The sequence below is a fragment of the Mustela putorius genome, unplaced genomic scaffold, assembly GCF_011764305.1.
Source record: "Mustela putorius furo isolate JIRA1106 unplaced genomic scaffold, ASM1176430v1.1 tig00537300_pilon_pilon_pilon, whole genome shotgun sequence".
Lineage (NCBI taxonomy): Eukaryota > Metazoa > Chordata > Mammalia > Carnivora > Mustelidae > Mustela > Mustela putorius.
Genome location: NW_025422438.1, coordinates 15,873 through 31,229, shown reverse-complemented (window position 1 = coordinate 31,229; position 15,357 = coordinate 15,873). Strand labels below are relative to the sequence as shown.

The window sequence follows — 15,357 nt, the reverse complement described above, 5'->3', positions numbered from 1 at the left end:
GGGTCCTGCTCCAGCCCTTACAGCCTTCTCTCCTCCTCCTCAGAGTGGCGCGGGTCAACGCAGCCAGCCCAGCTCCCTGCAGCCCAAGTCGCAAGCCTCCAAGCCCACCTACGGCAACTCTCCCTACTGGACAAACTGAACCTTTGAAGAGAGGGGTGGGCTTGGGCGGGGCTTACCCTGGGCAGGAGAGAACACACGGAGCCCATTTCTAGGAGCCCAGCGCCCTTTCCTAGAATTCCTGAGACGTGTAACTGTGTCAGCCGAGCCTCTGTGGGGAACCTGCCTGCCCAGACCAGACTCGCTATTGTATGTAATGTATTTATGTATGTATTTGTAAATGTGATAGAAGTCTTGGGGTGTAGGGGTACAGCTGCTACTCTTAGCCAGGTCTGCAATCCCATTCGAGCCCCTTCTCACTGTAGCAAAGAAGCCCTTTTCCCATTCCTGCCTTCAGGCCTTCTTTGTAGCCTTCCAGCCCCACGGGCAGTTGGGAGCAGTGTGTGGAAGGGCTGCTTCAAGGCAGTTTGGGGACTGGGTCAGGTACCAATGAAGAATCACGACTTAATCTCACTCCCTTGTAAGCCATTTTTTGAGTTTCTTTCCCTGTGTAATTACTTTAGCCCTCTCTTTGAGGAACAGACCTTTTGTCATTTGTCATGTTCCTCACCTACCAAATCTTGATCTGGGAATAGCAGTGATATCCTTCCTGCCCAACATGAAAGTAGCACCTGTTTGTCTTCATATAGACCAGAGGCCTCTGCTTCTGGTCTTGTCCCCCAAGAGACTTGCCTTCCTCTGGCTGACCATTTTTTAAAAAAACGTCTGAAGTTGTGCTCAGAGATGTTCAGTCAATCTGCTCCCGTTTAAAAAAAAAAAAAAAAAAAAAAATCCAAGATATGCCTTCACCTCAATGAGAGCACGTCTCCAAGCAAAGGCTCCTCTATTCCATTTGTCCTGAACCAGGTGGGCGACTGTTTCAGGGGTTTTCTCTCTTTGCCCAATCTCCACCTAATAAAGTTCTGAGAGCATGCACGGTCTCTGTGTGGTGTGACTAAAGGGTAGGTCAGGGCAGAGGCTGTTTTCATGATTGTTCTGGGCACCGTGGACTTCACATTAGAGCTGAAGTAGCAGTCGCGTGGTCAGTCTTCTGACAGTACGTTGTGAGGGCTTAAACTGGCATTCCTTCTTTAGCCCTGGTCAGCATCCAGGGAGCGGAAAGGGAAATGATGAGGCTGCAAAGCCCACTTACCCTCCTGACAGGGCATAGGCAGTGGTTATCAAAGTTCACTTTGATAAGGCAATTTCTTACAGGGCCGACCTGGTCAACAGGAATACCAGGGCAGGGTCCTTTCATTTCCAAATGTCAGCGGATATTAAAATCTGAAAGGAAGAGCAGAGGATGTGTGTCTCATGACCGAAGAGAGAGGAAGTTTGAACAGCTCACCCTCTCTCTCCTTGGTTCTTCATCAACCAGACAGAATCTTAACTGTTAAGGGGTGGGGTGGAAGGAAAACGAGCGAGTCAGGGTGGTATGAAGTAGGTAAGTGGGTCCTGGGCAAAATACTTGCTCCAGAAAGTCCCAAGCAGCCATTCACTTGGGCCAGGATTCCAGTGCAGCTCCTTCCTCCTGTTCCCAGGCCACCAGTTGGGGAGGAATCAAGGCCATCTACTAGCCCTCTGTGGCAGGAGGCAGATCGCCCCACAATTCTGTAGCACAGTTGTGCTCCGATCTCCAGGTGTTGACCAGGCATCACAGCCTCATTCTTAAACGACCCCTCAGACTAGGCTAAGCAACCAACCAAAGTGGGGCATCAGATACTGGTCAAGTTGGTGTGCCAGAACCTGGGGTCAGTCTTCACCTTTTCTGCTTTTGCCCTCTAAAATCAGTGGTCATTTCATCAAATGGGGCCCCTGCTGCTGGTGACCCACAGCTTGAGATCCTGACCAGAAAAAACATAAGTGTTCACATAAAAGGACTTCATACGATCTCTTGCCTGTTTCCTGCTTATTAATAAGCAGCAGGATGTTCAAAAGACAAATGATGAAAACAAAAGGCTTACCTAAGGAGGGCAGTGGAGCACCCTCATCCCTTTACCGACCTACTTGTACTGGCAGATTGTGCCCTACTTAAGAATTAAGGTTAACAAATGGCTGTCTTAATAACCTTTCCTAAAAGTTAGTACGGACTGGGAATGTGTATTCCATGAGATGAGTTGAGCAGAATATCCTAAAAGATCAGTGAAATTTAGTGTCCGTTTTTGTTTTTTCAGCTGAGTCATGGGCATAATTGGTGAGGCAATTGGTGAAGTACTGAGAACCACCTTTTAGTTTTCTTTAACACAAAGAAAGAAGAGGGTCATCCCATGGGGAAGTAGCAATACAGGTATATTTTATTTCACATTTTATTAGTAGACAGATGGGCAGAAAAAGACAAAATAAACCACTATAGGGGAAGTTCAACACAAAAAATGCATCAGATAATCTTTTCTCATAAGTTAAACTGAAGAAAAACATCTACAATTTCAGCTAAGAAAACTATTAAAGTCAGGTGTGTCCTGCTGGTTTCAGAATAGTTGAAAATTGCATCTGAATCTTTTTGTAAATGTAAACCATTTTTATCAGAATGGGAGGGATGGGGAGGTAACTTTCAGTGGAGAACTACACTTTTCCCTACAGTCTCCTACTGTGTATGTCCCAAACATAAGGAAACAAGCAAATGAAGTAATTTGAAGGGAAGAGGAAAGAGGGAACTACAAAACAGTCTGGCTAATAGAAAAGAACTCTGGAATGGCATGAAAAAGAGCGGGAAGACTTTGAGAAGCAACAACGGAATCGTCGTCGTATTACTTTCTCCACCCAGCCTCAAAACACACAGACCTGAAGAGCATCCAGAGAGGCCTCCACTACCATCAAAAGGAATCTAAAAATGCAGGATTCTGAATTCATGTTAACACCAAATAATCAGCACAACTGTACTTATAAGGATCTGGTCTGACCCTGAGACCTCTACTCCCAAAAAGGAAAAAAAAATTACATGCTCAAGTTTTCTTTTGCCACAGGATGTGTTCTCAGGACAGAGCTCTGGAACCAGCATCTGAGTTTTACAGGTCAGTCTGAGTTACCAGAATGTCCACCTGCTAGCCAATCAACACATACCAGTCTTTTCTGGAACTGATTGTACTCTTATCAGAGGCAAAGCCAGCCCTCACTAGTAACACCCCAAAGGGCTGAGAGGTATGACTTCCACCTGGCTCTCTGGCTCCCTGAGTCAATGTGCAACAGAGGTCAACAGGGCCTAATGGGACAGGGCTGAGCAGCCCAGCACCTTCTGCAAGGCTAAGGTGCCTGGCCTGCCCTGGCAGAGAAATGCTTTTATGATAAGGGAAGAAAGAAATGCCTTAATCTTAGGGCTCCAAGAGAGAAGACCAAGCTACTGGCTGTAAACGTGTATGGGGGTGTTTAGAGGGTAATCAGAGCATTAGGAGACTTGGGACTCCAGAAGATTTGCAGGTCATCCAGAAACATTACTTAAAAAGCTAGTTCCGACACCCTCCTATGAAAATTTGCGGCCAGTGTTTTGTCACAAAGAGCTGTTACTGTTCTCAGAATCTGACTGGAATCACTAGGTTCAGGGGTGCAAGCAGTGCTAGCCCCATGGGGATTGGACAGAGATTCTGGGACCAGGCTCAACACTGTCCCATAGGAACCTTTGCATGTTAACATTTCTACTTAATACCAGATCAAACTTTAGAGGCCAGAGAGGTCTGCTGGGCATTAGTCAGCAAATGTTTGGAGTTTGAAGCGAATGAAAACCCTGAGATCAGAAAGGAAGGAAGGAGGAGCTAAGGAAGTAAGCATCACCTCACCTACTCTGTTCTAGGATCCATCCTACCCCTGTCCCTCATCAACCCTTTGGTTCTTTCTGAGCTATGATCTGAACAAAAGACGCTGACACCAGTACAAAGGGATCTGGAGGAGGATTGTAACCAGTCTCTGACTCATTTTTTCTTTCCTTCCGAAGTCTAATTTTACATTATAATGATTTTCCCCACTGAAAGAACACTGCCCTCCTATGAACTGGCCCACTCTCAAAGAAGAATCACTGCCAAGTTCTGAAGTCCCTGGTTGGTGAAGACTGATGAATCTCAATATTGATTGAAGTAACACGTGATTGAGACCAGGGGAAGTCAAAGCTGCAGCCACTGCACAGTTGGAAAATCAGTTGCCCAGATACTGCCTGCAGCCAATTCCCTCAGCCCTGCCAAAAGAGTCAAAGCAGCCCAGGGCAAGCTCCATGCACAACTTCTGCTTGCCCTCCACAGCCAGCATACACTGAAAGGAGAGAAAAGTCCAGGTCACATCCAATGAGGAAAAGTGGGAACTGGTCACTCATGTCTCCTATCCACAGCTATCACTATTGGCATAAGCAGCTCAATGAAAACCAAAATCTTAACACATGCACCTAGGAGTAATACTGAGTAATTAAAACTGGCTACTTGCACTCTCACCATGAGGATTTTCAAAATATTTTTGAGGGAAAGGCCATGTTCACATAAAACAGATGTTTTCTCACCCAACAGTGGTCACCAGTAGTTTTGACTTTTTTTTTCCCCAGCAGCATCAACCAAAATTGGCATAGTGATTTTAAACTCCTTGTTCCCATCACTAAGACTCCACACACACACACACACACACACACACACACACACACACTCACTCCCCTCCACACTCTTCCCACTCCCTTGGGGTGGGGAGGGTAACAACTCTGTCTTTTAAAATAAATAGCAATCAAGTGCTCAATTCTATGTAAAGTATGAATATTTATTTTCAGGCTTTAGATCCCAATCGATTTCAAAAAACAAAATCTGATCTCTCTCCTCAGGGTAGCTGAGGCCCCCTGTATTAAGATGATGTCCTGGAGGCTGAAGGGGCTCTGTGCCCTTAGAAACACATTTTCATCAGGCTTAGCACGAAGTCCCTGATGCCCACTGTATCCCAGCCTTAAGAAGGGAAAGGAAACAAAATTCACCACCATGGGGCTGATCGAATGCACACACACTAAATGAGGCAGCTAAACCTTGGCAAATTTGTTTTTTTTTTTTTTTTTTTTTAAAGTTAGTTTTTTGTGGGGTTTTTATTTTTTTTTTTGTTCCATTTTCTTTTGCTACTCAGCATATGCAGCACTTGTGAACTTCCAATGGGTTCCCAGCTTTAAACACATTAAAACGTCTTGATGAAAGACTATTTAATTCTTCAAGAATCTAAAAACAGACCAAACGTGTTTTGCTGTGAACACTCTGTAGAGACGAAGTGAGGCGAGAGTTTGGGTTTAAAGAAGAAGAAAAAAAAGAATCAATACAGTGATGGAAGGGGTAAAGAATGCAAGAATTCAGACATTCTGTGGAGGATACTTTCTCTCCATTAAGAGGTCCATAAAAAGGAGCAAACTGAGATCCATAAGGGGAGTCAGCAGGAGCCGTGTTTGTTTTTTCCCACCCCCGGTGATAGGTTTTTTGCTGAGGGGGCCACTGCTAGGTCCCCACTTGCTCCCCTCCCTTTGGCCTGAGACGGCAGGGCAGTACGGGGCACTGAAGGAGCACGTCACGACTCCTCGTTCCCAGAATCATCATCATCATAGCAGTCGGCATCTTCCTCCTCCTCATCTTCATCATCAATGTCGTCGTCGTACAAGTCGTCATAAAGCAAATCTGAGCTGTTGTCATTGGAAGGCACTTTAGTTTTGATGCAGTATTCCGCCAAGGTTGTGGGGACCTTCACTCCATCCTTTTCTGCTTCGGCTTTAGTGGCTGAAACCTGTTTCCTGAAGGGAGAAAGTTTATGTAAGTCTCTGTTTTGGAAGATGGATTTGCAACTGGCCTTTCTTAATAATCAGGATTCCGTATTTTAAAAAAAAAAAAAGACTCCTTATGACTCAAGGTTTCTCAATTTCAATGCCTACCTAAAAGTATCTGACATACTACACCAAAGGTTCTTAGCCCATCAGGGTAGCGTTTTAAACACTTAATAATGACCTTTTGAGGGGTATTTAAAAGCATTGGGTCTTAAATATTGGTTAACCAGAAATGACCTCAGAGATTTTTTTCCCTCCCTTGTCTCACCAAACTCGCAGTCCCAACAACTCTTAATTCAATAATCCTGTCATTTACACTTAGATTGCAGAAAGCCTAAGTAGGGTTCCAATGTCACATGACACACCTGCCTCCCACTTTATTCTTGTCACCCAAAATATACAGGACATCGTGGTCCTTTTTATTCCTTCTTTAGTACCTTGAACAACACTTATTTTTCTGTGTGGCTAAGAACTCTTCTGATTTTACTACCTGACTGCCTGCTGAACTTTGAAACAGCATGTTCTGACAACCCAAGTTAAAACAGCCACCAAGTCACTCCTTCACATTATGCTACTTAACCACTAATCATTTCTCCTATAATCTTCCCCAATTGTTAGCTTTTCTGTCAGTTTTCTCCCCCTTCCCATTCCCCTCACCCCTCAATGTGAACTTCTCTGGAGAACTACTCTTTCTTCCAGTTGTGCAAGAACTTAAGCTGTGCAAAAAATTACTGACTGGACGGATGGAAGGGTGAAGTTTCCTTCAAGTACAAAAAACTGACCATAAAAACAACAAACCACCAACTTCATGATCTTCCTTCTGCTGGCTCTAATTAGATGGTTCCCCAGTGATATTGCTGTCTGCCTTACTTTGCCAAACCTGACAGCTTGGTGTTGCTGATAAACCCTGGCTTGATGCTCTTCCCTCTCCCTCTCTGTCTCTTCCTGGGTCATCTTAGTCATTCCCATGGCTTTTGCCCCCACCATGCCCCTTCATGCTGACAGCTGTCAAAACCATCAGGATCCACCCATATCTTCTGAGCCCTACACCGTTCAATAAGCCTTTTGGGATGTGTCCACCCTGATGTTCCATAGGGACCCTAACTCAGCAAGTCTGCAATTGTCATTTTCAACCTCTGTGGCCACCTTCTCCCATTTTTCTTCTCTAAGAGTATTCTTAAAATCATAAACCTCACTCCAAAGCTCTACTTTCAAATCTGTTTTCTCACTGTCCCTGCCTCTGTTTAGTCTTCATCTTGGCTTCCCTTTCCTGTATCAGCCTCTTCTGGTCAACTAGGTTCTTTGAAAACTCTAATCTCCCCTTCCCTTCCTAAAAATCTTTAAATGATACCCCATCACTTATAAGATTAAGGACGAAAGCCTTAATGTGGCTTCAAAAGTCTCCTAAGATCTGATCACTCTCAAACAAAAAAAACCACACAACAAAAACAAATCTGATGGCTCTCTGAATTTCCCATTACTTTGGAAATGAGAATTTATTATACTCAAGCAATGTAAAGCTGCTTACAGTTCTCTAATCACACCATGCTGTTAGCTACCTGTTAGCAAACCTGTTTCTTCCCTGAAAGGGCTCTTTCCTTTCCCTTCCTACTTGAAAAAATCTTGGTTATGATTACCTCTCCTAGAACTCCACAGCAATATTTATTCCTTTCACTGTATCTTGTTTATGCTTAGAGAGTATATATTTGCACTCATCTCATTACATGGTCATTTGTTCACAAGTTCTTGCTAGTAAGTGTGACCTCCTCAAAGAGAGACTGCTTTGATGATCTAACAGAGCGTACCTGACATGCAGCTGGTGTATAATAAATGTTGAAAGAATTAAAGAATGAGATAAACCCTTAAATTAAGAAATAGAAAGAAGAGACGCCTTAGGGATATTACAGATATTTCGAGGATACATGCAGTTGAGAGGCACAGAAGAACAATGAGTACCTGTATCCACATTCTTCCTTCTTATAGTATATATGCTCTATGATCCACAATAATAGATGAAGTCTGTCAGTGAGGTGTGTAGGTTTCTCACAACAGTGAATATTTTCAGGTTTGAAAAATCTTCCAGGTAGAAGCGTATCTTAGGTGATATTTTATAGGGAGCCATACTGCATACATTCATCAGTTCTATGTTTGCCATAACCAGTCCTAAACTAGGGACATCCAATCAGAAGCATTCCAATGAGAAGGACTCTTTTCCTAGGTAATAACCATCTATTTATGAGGCATTTGGTTATTAGGTTATTTGACTTCATTCCAAGGAGATTTACTCTGGTTACCTGCCCTTTTTTCTCAAGAGTGTTTCCTTTCTTCTCTTCCCTTTGTCCTCTCCACACACAGACCTCATTATAGGTCAGATGCTCAGCTCATTTCTTCCGCTGGGAAGGAATGAAAACATCCACAGTCTTCCTGGTTGTAGTTATAGTTGATATCTTAGTATATTTTCTTTTAAAAACCATTTTTCTCTCGGGACGCCTGGGTGACTCAGTTGGTTAAGCTGCTGCCTTCATCTCAGGTCATGATCCCAGGGTCCTAGGATCAAGTCCCACATCAGTCTCCTTGCTCAGCGGGGAGACTGCTTATCTCTCTCTGCCTCTGCCTGCTTGTGCACTCTGGCTCGCTCGCTCTTCTGACAAATAAATAAATAAAATCTTAAATTTTTTTCTTTTCCTCTGGGTGTGTATTTGCATGTGTAGTTAAAAAATAATGGACCTGTACTCATATAGGATCTCTGAATACTGAAGTCAGTATTTCTGGACACAAATGCTTTTTTTTTTTTTTTTTTTTTTTTTTTTAAAAGGGATTTTATTAATTTGAGAGTGAGTGAGCGAGAGAGAGAGAGAGAGAGCAGAGCAGAGGAAGGGACAGAGAGGGGGAGGGAGAAGCAGACTCTCGCTGAAAAGAGGGAGCCTGACTTCAGGCTTGATCCCAGAACTCCATCTGGGATCATGACCCAAGCCAAAGGCAGACACTTAAACTGACTGAGCCACCCAGGTGCCCCCCACAAGTGCTTTCTTCTTAAAACGCTTAATAATTTGGTAGCTGTTTGTTCTGTAACAGTTGTTTGAGCGGATCGTCTGTACCCAGTCAGGAGTTATAGCACTGTACTTCATGTCAGCAGGACTGACTGTTAGGAAATCATAGAATGGAACAAATACCTTACAACAAGGAGGTGTCTATGAATTCAGTAATCAACATGAAATTAGGGTCCAAGGCAGACCAGCTTCATAATTAACTTTGTTCTGTTTTAAATTTTATATATCATAAGGATCTCATTGTACTTTGTGCTGTGTTCATGACTTTCTTACTCATGGCAGAATTGCTTGAATATGATCTACACTGATGCAAAATAAGTTTGAGAAATGGATTTGAGTTTATGTGCATAGTAGCTAGCTAAGTTGGTATTTGACAACATGACATTTTATTGAGAATAGCTTCATATTTTCTTGGATTGGGTAAACTAAATTCATGAGATACATGACACATCTTGTGCAGTATACAACCAAGAATTATTTGGAGTAAGATAGTATTTGGCTTTGTGATGTAAACTGTGATTATTGTCAATAGGAACCTGGAAGAATTCTGTGGAAGAGTGGACAACAGACGACTGGACTGAAGATGTAAGTATTTAGCATCAGATTAGATTTGTCTTCCTTTTGGTTTTTGATAGGGGTATACATTCCTTGAAGAAAGCTGGGAGACCTATAGTTGTTCATTCTTTTTTGGATATCTGTGATGATCATGTTTTTTTTAGCAAATGCTTCTCAGAAGGAAGTTGGGGTGTGTTGAGATTTTTAAGAAACTTGGTTTTAAAAGCATCCACTTTGGAGTGCCTGGTGGCTCTGCTGTTAAGCTGCTGACTTTTGGATTAGCTCATGATCTCAGGGTCCTGGGTTTTAAGCCCCATATCAGGTTGCCCTGCTCCATGGGAGGCATGCTTCTCCCTTGCAACCCCCCTATCCCTCTCTTGCTGTGTCTCTGTCAAATTAAAAAAAAAAAAAAAATCTAAAGCACCCCATTTAAAAATGACCAGTAGTAAAACGGATTGAAATCATTTTTCACTTATTTTCTGTTTTGTTTGTTTCTTTTTAAAAAGTTTTTAAATTTTTTATGATTTTATTTATCTGAGAGTGAGAGAAAGTGCTCAAGCAGGGTGAGGCACAGAGGGAGAGGGAGAAGCAAGGTCCTTGCTGAACACGGAGCCAGATGTGGGACTTGATCCCAGGACCTGAGATCATGACCTGAGCCAAAGTCAGATGCTTAGCCACCTGAGCCACCCAGGCATCCCTTCTTCGTTCTGATAATCAACTGATGGTGTTGCCCTGACCTTTTATTTTTTATAGTGTTTTTTTTTTAATGGAGATGGTGTTTGGGTCACAGCTGAAATTAACCTGAATAAGTGATTCTGGTTCTAGGTCCCGACCCTTCTTCTTAAAACTAGATTCTTGTTATATTTTGTTTATTCCATAGACATTTTTTAGTGTACTACTTTAGTTCTGGTAGTGTTGATCTGTAACTCTGGTCCCAGCATAAGATATTATTTTGGTTAAAAAAGAATTTAACTTAATAAAATATAACTGAACAAGTAGCCCATATATTTTATGTTTTGTACCAATTTTCTGTTTGACTCTCAAGCTCCAGAACAGGTATATGTACATCATTGAGAGCAAATTGTGTTGGGTGAGAATAAAGAGATGATAAGTGTTGGCCTTTATTTATTTAAATAATGGGTTTTTAAAAATTTATTCATTTTTAAGTAATTTCTGCATCCAGTATGAGGCTCAAACTCACGAACCCAAGACCAAAGAGTTGCATGCTCTACTGACAAAGCTAGCCAGGTGCCCCCAATATTGACCTTTAATATCATAAAATGGACCCCGACTTTGAAAATTTTTTTCCTGAGAAAAATTCCTCCTGCCCTCCCCTACCGTTTTAACAGGTATATTTTTATTTATTATTTTATAAGAATATATATACTTTAAAGATTTTATTTGAGTGAGAGAGAGACAGCACAAACGGAGAGGGACAGAGGGAGAGAGACAGGCAAACTCCCAGGACCGTGAATTTATGACCTGAGCCAAAAGTCAATGCTTAATAGACTGAGACACCGGGCACCCCTACAAGTACATTCTTAAAGAAATGACCTACATTATGCCACCCCTTTTTCTGCTGCAAAGCAGTATATTGTATCTGGTTTGTTAGTGAGCAGACTGGGTTTGAGTATGAGGAAGCGAGACAATAGAAGTGCTCATTTGATTGAGATTTAAGGTATGTATTCACTTCTGCCATATATTAACCATAAATCTTTGGGGTATGATGTCATCAGGCTCTGTAGTACTGGTAATAGGAGGATGATGGAACTAGGTAGATGCTTACTTGAATCAGTGGAGGGATGGGTACCAGGGTACCAAGTGACGAGGAAGATAGAGTGAGCAGCTGTGGGAACTTCATCTTTACTTGAAACAGAGCTGTTCAATTTTTCAGTGTCTTTGTTACTAGAATTTTTGCCAAGTGTTTGTTTTGGGAGGAAGAATATTTTCAGTGCTAGAAGCTTTAGAGCTAGGAGCTTTTTGGCTCCTGTCTGGGTCAGCAGGCAGGTTAGAAGATGAGCAGGGGATCAGAATGCAAAAGGCCATGGGGTGCCTGGGTGCTGAGTTGGTTAAAGTGGCTGCTTTTGACTCATGTCAAAATCCTAGCATCCTAGTAATATGAACAGCTCATTGGGCTTCCTTCTCAGCGGGAGTCTACCTTTCCCTCCCCCCCTCCCCTGTGCTCTCCTCTCTCTCCCTCTCAAATAAATAAAAATAGGGGTGCCTGGGTGGCTCAGTGGGTTAAAGTCTCTGCCTTCGGCTCAGGTTGTGATCCCAGGGTCCTGGGATCGATCCCCGCATCGGGCTCTCTGCTCAGCGGGGAGCTTGCTTCCTTCTCTCTCTGTCTGCCTGCCTCTCTGCCTACTCTTGCGATCTCTCTTTGTCAAATAAATATCATAAAAATATTTTAAAAATAAATAAATAAAATCTTAAAAAAAAGAAAAAAGGCCTGTATTCAAATTCTGACTGAACTGACCTATTGACTTTGAGTGATGCATCTTTCCTTATTGAGCCTTCTCTTTTCCGCCCAGTGTAATGAATATCATAACAGTTATCCTGTTTGACTTTCGATTAGTTGTTCTGTGGGTTAGATGAGGTCTTCCAGTGAATGTTGTTAACAAGCAGTTCAAACGTACGCACATAGAGATTAATATTCTGGAGAGTCCATATTATGTCACAGTATAATTTGTAATTAATGATAAGAATTAGCATAGGAAATTTGGATATCTTTTCTCAAAGTATCCAAAATTTAAAACTTTCCTGATATAAAATAATGGTGATTTGAAACATGAGTAATCTAAGGCAAAAATAGAAAATTTCTATGTAGAACTTAGAACAATAGGGGCGCCTGGGTGGCTCAGTGGGTTAAGCCGCTGCCTTTGGCTCAGGTCATGATCCAGGGTCCTGGGATTGAGTCCCGCATCGGGCTCTCTGCTCAGCAGGGAGCCTGCTTCCCTCTCTCTCTCTCTGCCTGCCTCTCAATCTACTTGTGATTTCTCTCTTATCAAATAAATAAATAAAATCTTTAAAAAAAAAAAAAGAACTTAGAACAATAACTGTTGGAGTACCTGGGGGCTCAGTCCCTGAATTAAGGGTCCAACTCTTGTTTTCAGCTCAGGTCATGATCTCGGGGTGGTGAAGGTCAGGTTCCATGTTGGGCTCCACATTCAACAGGTGTCTACTTGAGATTCTCCCTCCCTGCCACACTCACTTTCTCTCTTTTGAAATAAATAAGTAAATCTCTAAGAATAACCCAAAACAACAATACCTATTAACCCTTCCTTCCCTACTCCATTTTTTCCCTTTAAGTAATTTCTTTCTGCATTTAGCATAGTGCTTAAACCTGCAAAACCCAAAGATCAAAGAGTTGCATTGCTCTACTAACTGAGCCCAGCCAGGTTGCAGCCACTTTAATAATTTTTATGTATTTTCTTTTGATTTTTTTTTCTTTTCACAAATTCTAAAATACAGCTTGTGTCTCTTGAAATCTGAGATTGCTTACTTTTTACATACTTTTTAAAAAAAGATTTTATTTTTAAGTAGCTTCTTCTGCACCTACTACGTGAGGCTTGAATCAAGAATCATGATTTACTGGCTGAGCCAGTAGTTGCCCCTCTCTTTTTTTAGAAAATAGAGAAGGAGGAAACTAATTTTTTGTATTCTACCAAGGTTAAAGAGGATGTCAGTGGTTAATGTGGTTTCTCTCATTTGCTTTGAACTGTTTACTGTTTTTGTGGCTTTGCTTTTCACAGTTTACTCCTTTATTGCTTTTCTCTGTGTCTTATAGAATCTTAGGTATTAAATAGAGTTAAGGCAAAAAATGAATTCCTTGGGGACTCTTTAAGATACCACCTTGGAACAGGTGCAGTGTAACTCTCCTATTCAGCACTTTTTATATTTATTTATATTTATTCATTCATTCATTTATTTATTTATGTTTAAGATTTTGTTTATTTATTTGACAGAAACACAAGTAGGCAGAGAGGCAGGCAAAAGGGAGAGGGAGAAAACAGGCTCTCCCCTGAGCAGGGAGCCTGACGTGGGGCTCAATCCTGGGACCCTGGGATCATGACCTGAATCAAAGGCAGCCAGTTAACCGACTGAGCCACCCAGGTACCCCTTTTATTGTGTTTTTTTATAGAAAACGGACACCTACTGTCCCCCCCCTACTCTGCCCCTGCCAGAATATTAATATGTAAGGCAACCTGATTATTATACAAGTGTTTCAGAGTTCTGAGACTGTTAGAGTTGATAAGTATTACAGCAGTCTTTGAAAGATTTTCTGCAGTTTCTCACATAATCTCATTAGGTCATCATTTTTCAGCCTTTGAAAGCTCACACTTTGAAAATGTGAGAAGAGCCTACCTTTCAATAATGTGAGTTGAACTTACAAAAAATTTTATTCTGGGGTCCTTACTTAATACTTAAAAGGGCATTTAGACAATATGTATAAATTTAAAATAATTGTATTCACTGAAGAAAGCCAGACCAAAAAAATAACCTGCATATTTTAAAATTCCACTTAAAATTCTAGAAATTAAAACACTCATCTTGGTGACAGAAAACACATTGGTGGTTGCTAAGGTAAATAGTAGGAGGGATTGCTTACATAGGGACAGGAGCAAACTTTTGGGGTACTATGTCATTGTCTTGATTTGTGTGATGATTTCATGGACATATTCACATGACAAAACTATAAGTTATTAGGTTGTTTGAGCATTATCTGATTATTGAATGTGGTTATAACCTCAACAGAGTTGTTTCTATATAAAAATGGAAACCTATGACTTAATAAAAAAAAGAAATACAGATTTACTAATAACAAAAATACTAAAACCATCTGTTTTGGGGGAAAGAAAATGTCAGGGTTTTTTTGCCCTTCCAAACGTTGGGCATTTGTGGTGGTTTTTTTTTGTGTATGTCGTTTTGTATAATGTCATTTTGTTTTCTCATTTTGTGTAATGTCAAATAGAACCCTGCTCTGACTTGACTTCATTCTTTCCCTGATGTGAAATCCTTTTTATGGGTTTGCCAATCTAAAATTACCTTCACCTGAACAATATTACTTGTCATCATCACTTAATGTATTTTCTTTCTCTTAGACTACTTTTTGGGTGAAGTGTAATAAGAGTACCATTGACGGAAAATTGTCAGAAATTTGATACATTTTTAGTTTCATGTTCTGTAAAATAAAAGCAAAGTCTTTTTTTTTTTTTATTACTTTCCAAACAGCTTTCTGAAACAAAGGTCTTCACGGCCTCAGCTGTTCCAGCGGAGAATCATGTCACACCTGGGCAAAGGTAAACAATTTTTGTCACCTTTTGTCTGTTATTCAAAGCATAATTTAAATTTCTTGCTCCGGAAATTTGTTTTGGGTCTTACTAGGTCTCTTTTTTTCTCTTTCCTGGAATCTCTAAGGTTTTAACTTATTCCTTCTAAGATTTTGTTTTATCCCTAACCTTCCTTGTGAGCTGACAGAGCCTCTATCATTTTCTAATTTATTGTATTATCTGATGAATTAAAATAGCGATGTTTGTGACTTGTCATCATTTGTGTTGATAGAGATTATGTTTAAGCCTGTTTTGTTTAACTTAAAATTTTTTTTTAAGGTTTTTATTTATTTATTTGGCAGAGAGAGGGAGAGGGAAGCAAGGCTCCCTACTGAGCTGAGAGCCGGATGTGGGACTCGATCCCAGGACCCTGAGATCATGACCTGAGCCGAACGCAGCAGCTTAACACAACTGAGCCACCAGGCGTCCCCTTAACTTAAATTATTTTCAAAGACTTTTTTATTTCTTTAAGTAATTTCTACCCAACACATGTGGCTCAAAACTCAAAACCCTAAGATTGATAGTTTTGCATGCTCCACTGACTGTAAGCTTATTGATAATATTAATTTAT

General features: G+C 41.2%; 1 long non-coding RNA gene and 1 pseudogene across 2 annotated transcripts; both read left to right on the top strand.

Moving 5' to 3' along the window:
* Nucleotides 1–274, top strand: part of LOC123390316 — a 37,232-nt pseudogene extending 36,958 nt beyond the window's left edge.
* A 4,100-nt stretch (nt 275–4,374) lies between these two features.
* LOC123390315 lies at nt 4,375–14,993 on the top strand. Of its 2 annotated transcripts, none has more exons than XR_006604917.1 (3): nt 4,375–4,384; nt 9,434–9,486; nt 14,689–14,992. It is a non-coding gene; the product is annotated as an uncharacterized LOC123390315 (long non-coding RNA). The 2 variants fall into 2 exon arrangements; XR_006604916.1 differs by lacking the exon at nt 4,375–4,384 and adding an exon at nt 7,377–7,881 and having other exon boundaries at nt 14,689–14,993.
* The last annotated feature ends 364 nt before the right edge of the window (nt 14,994–15,357 follow it).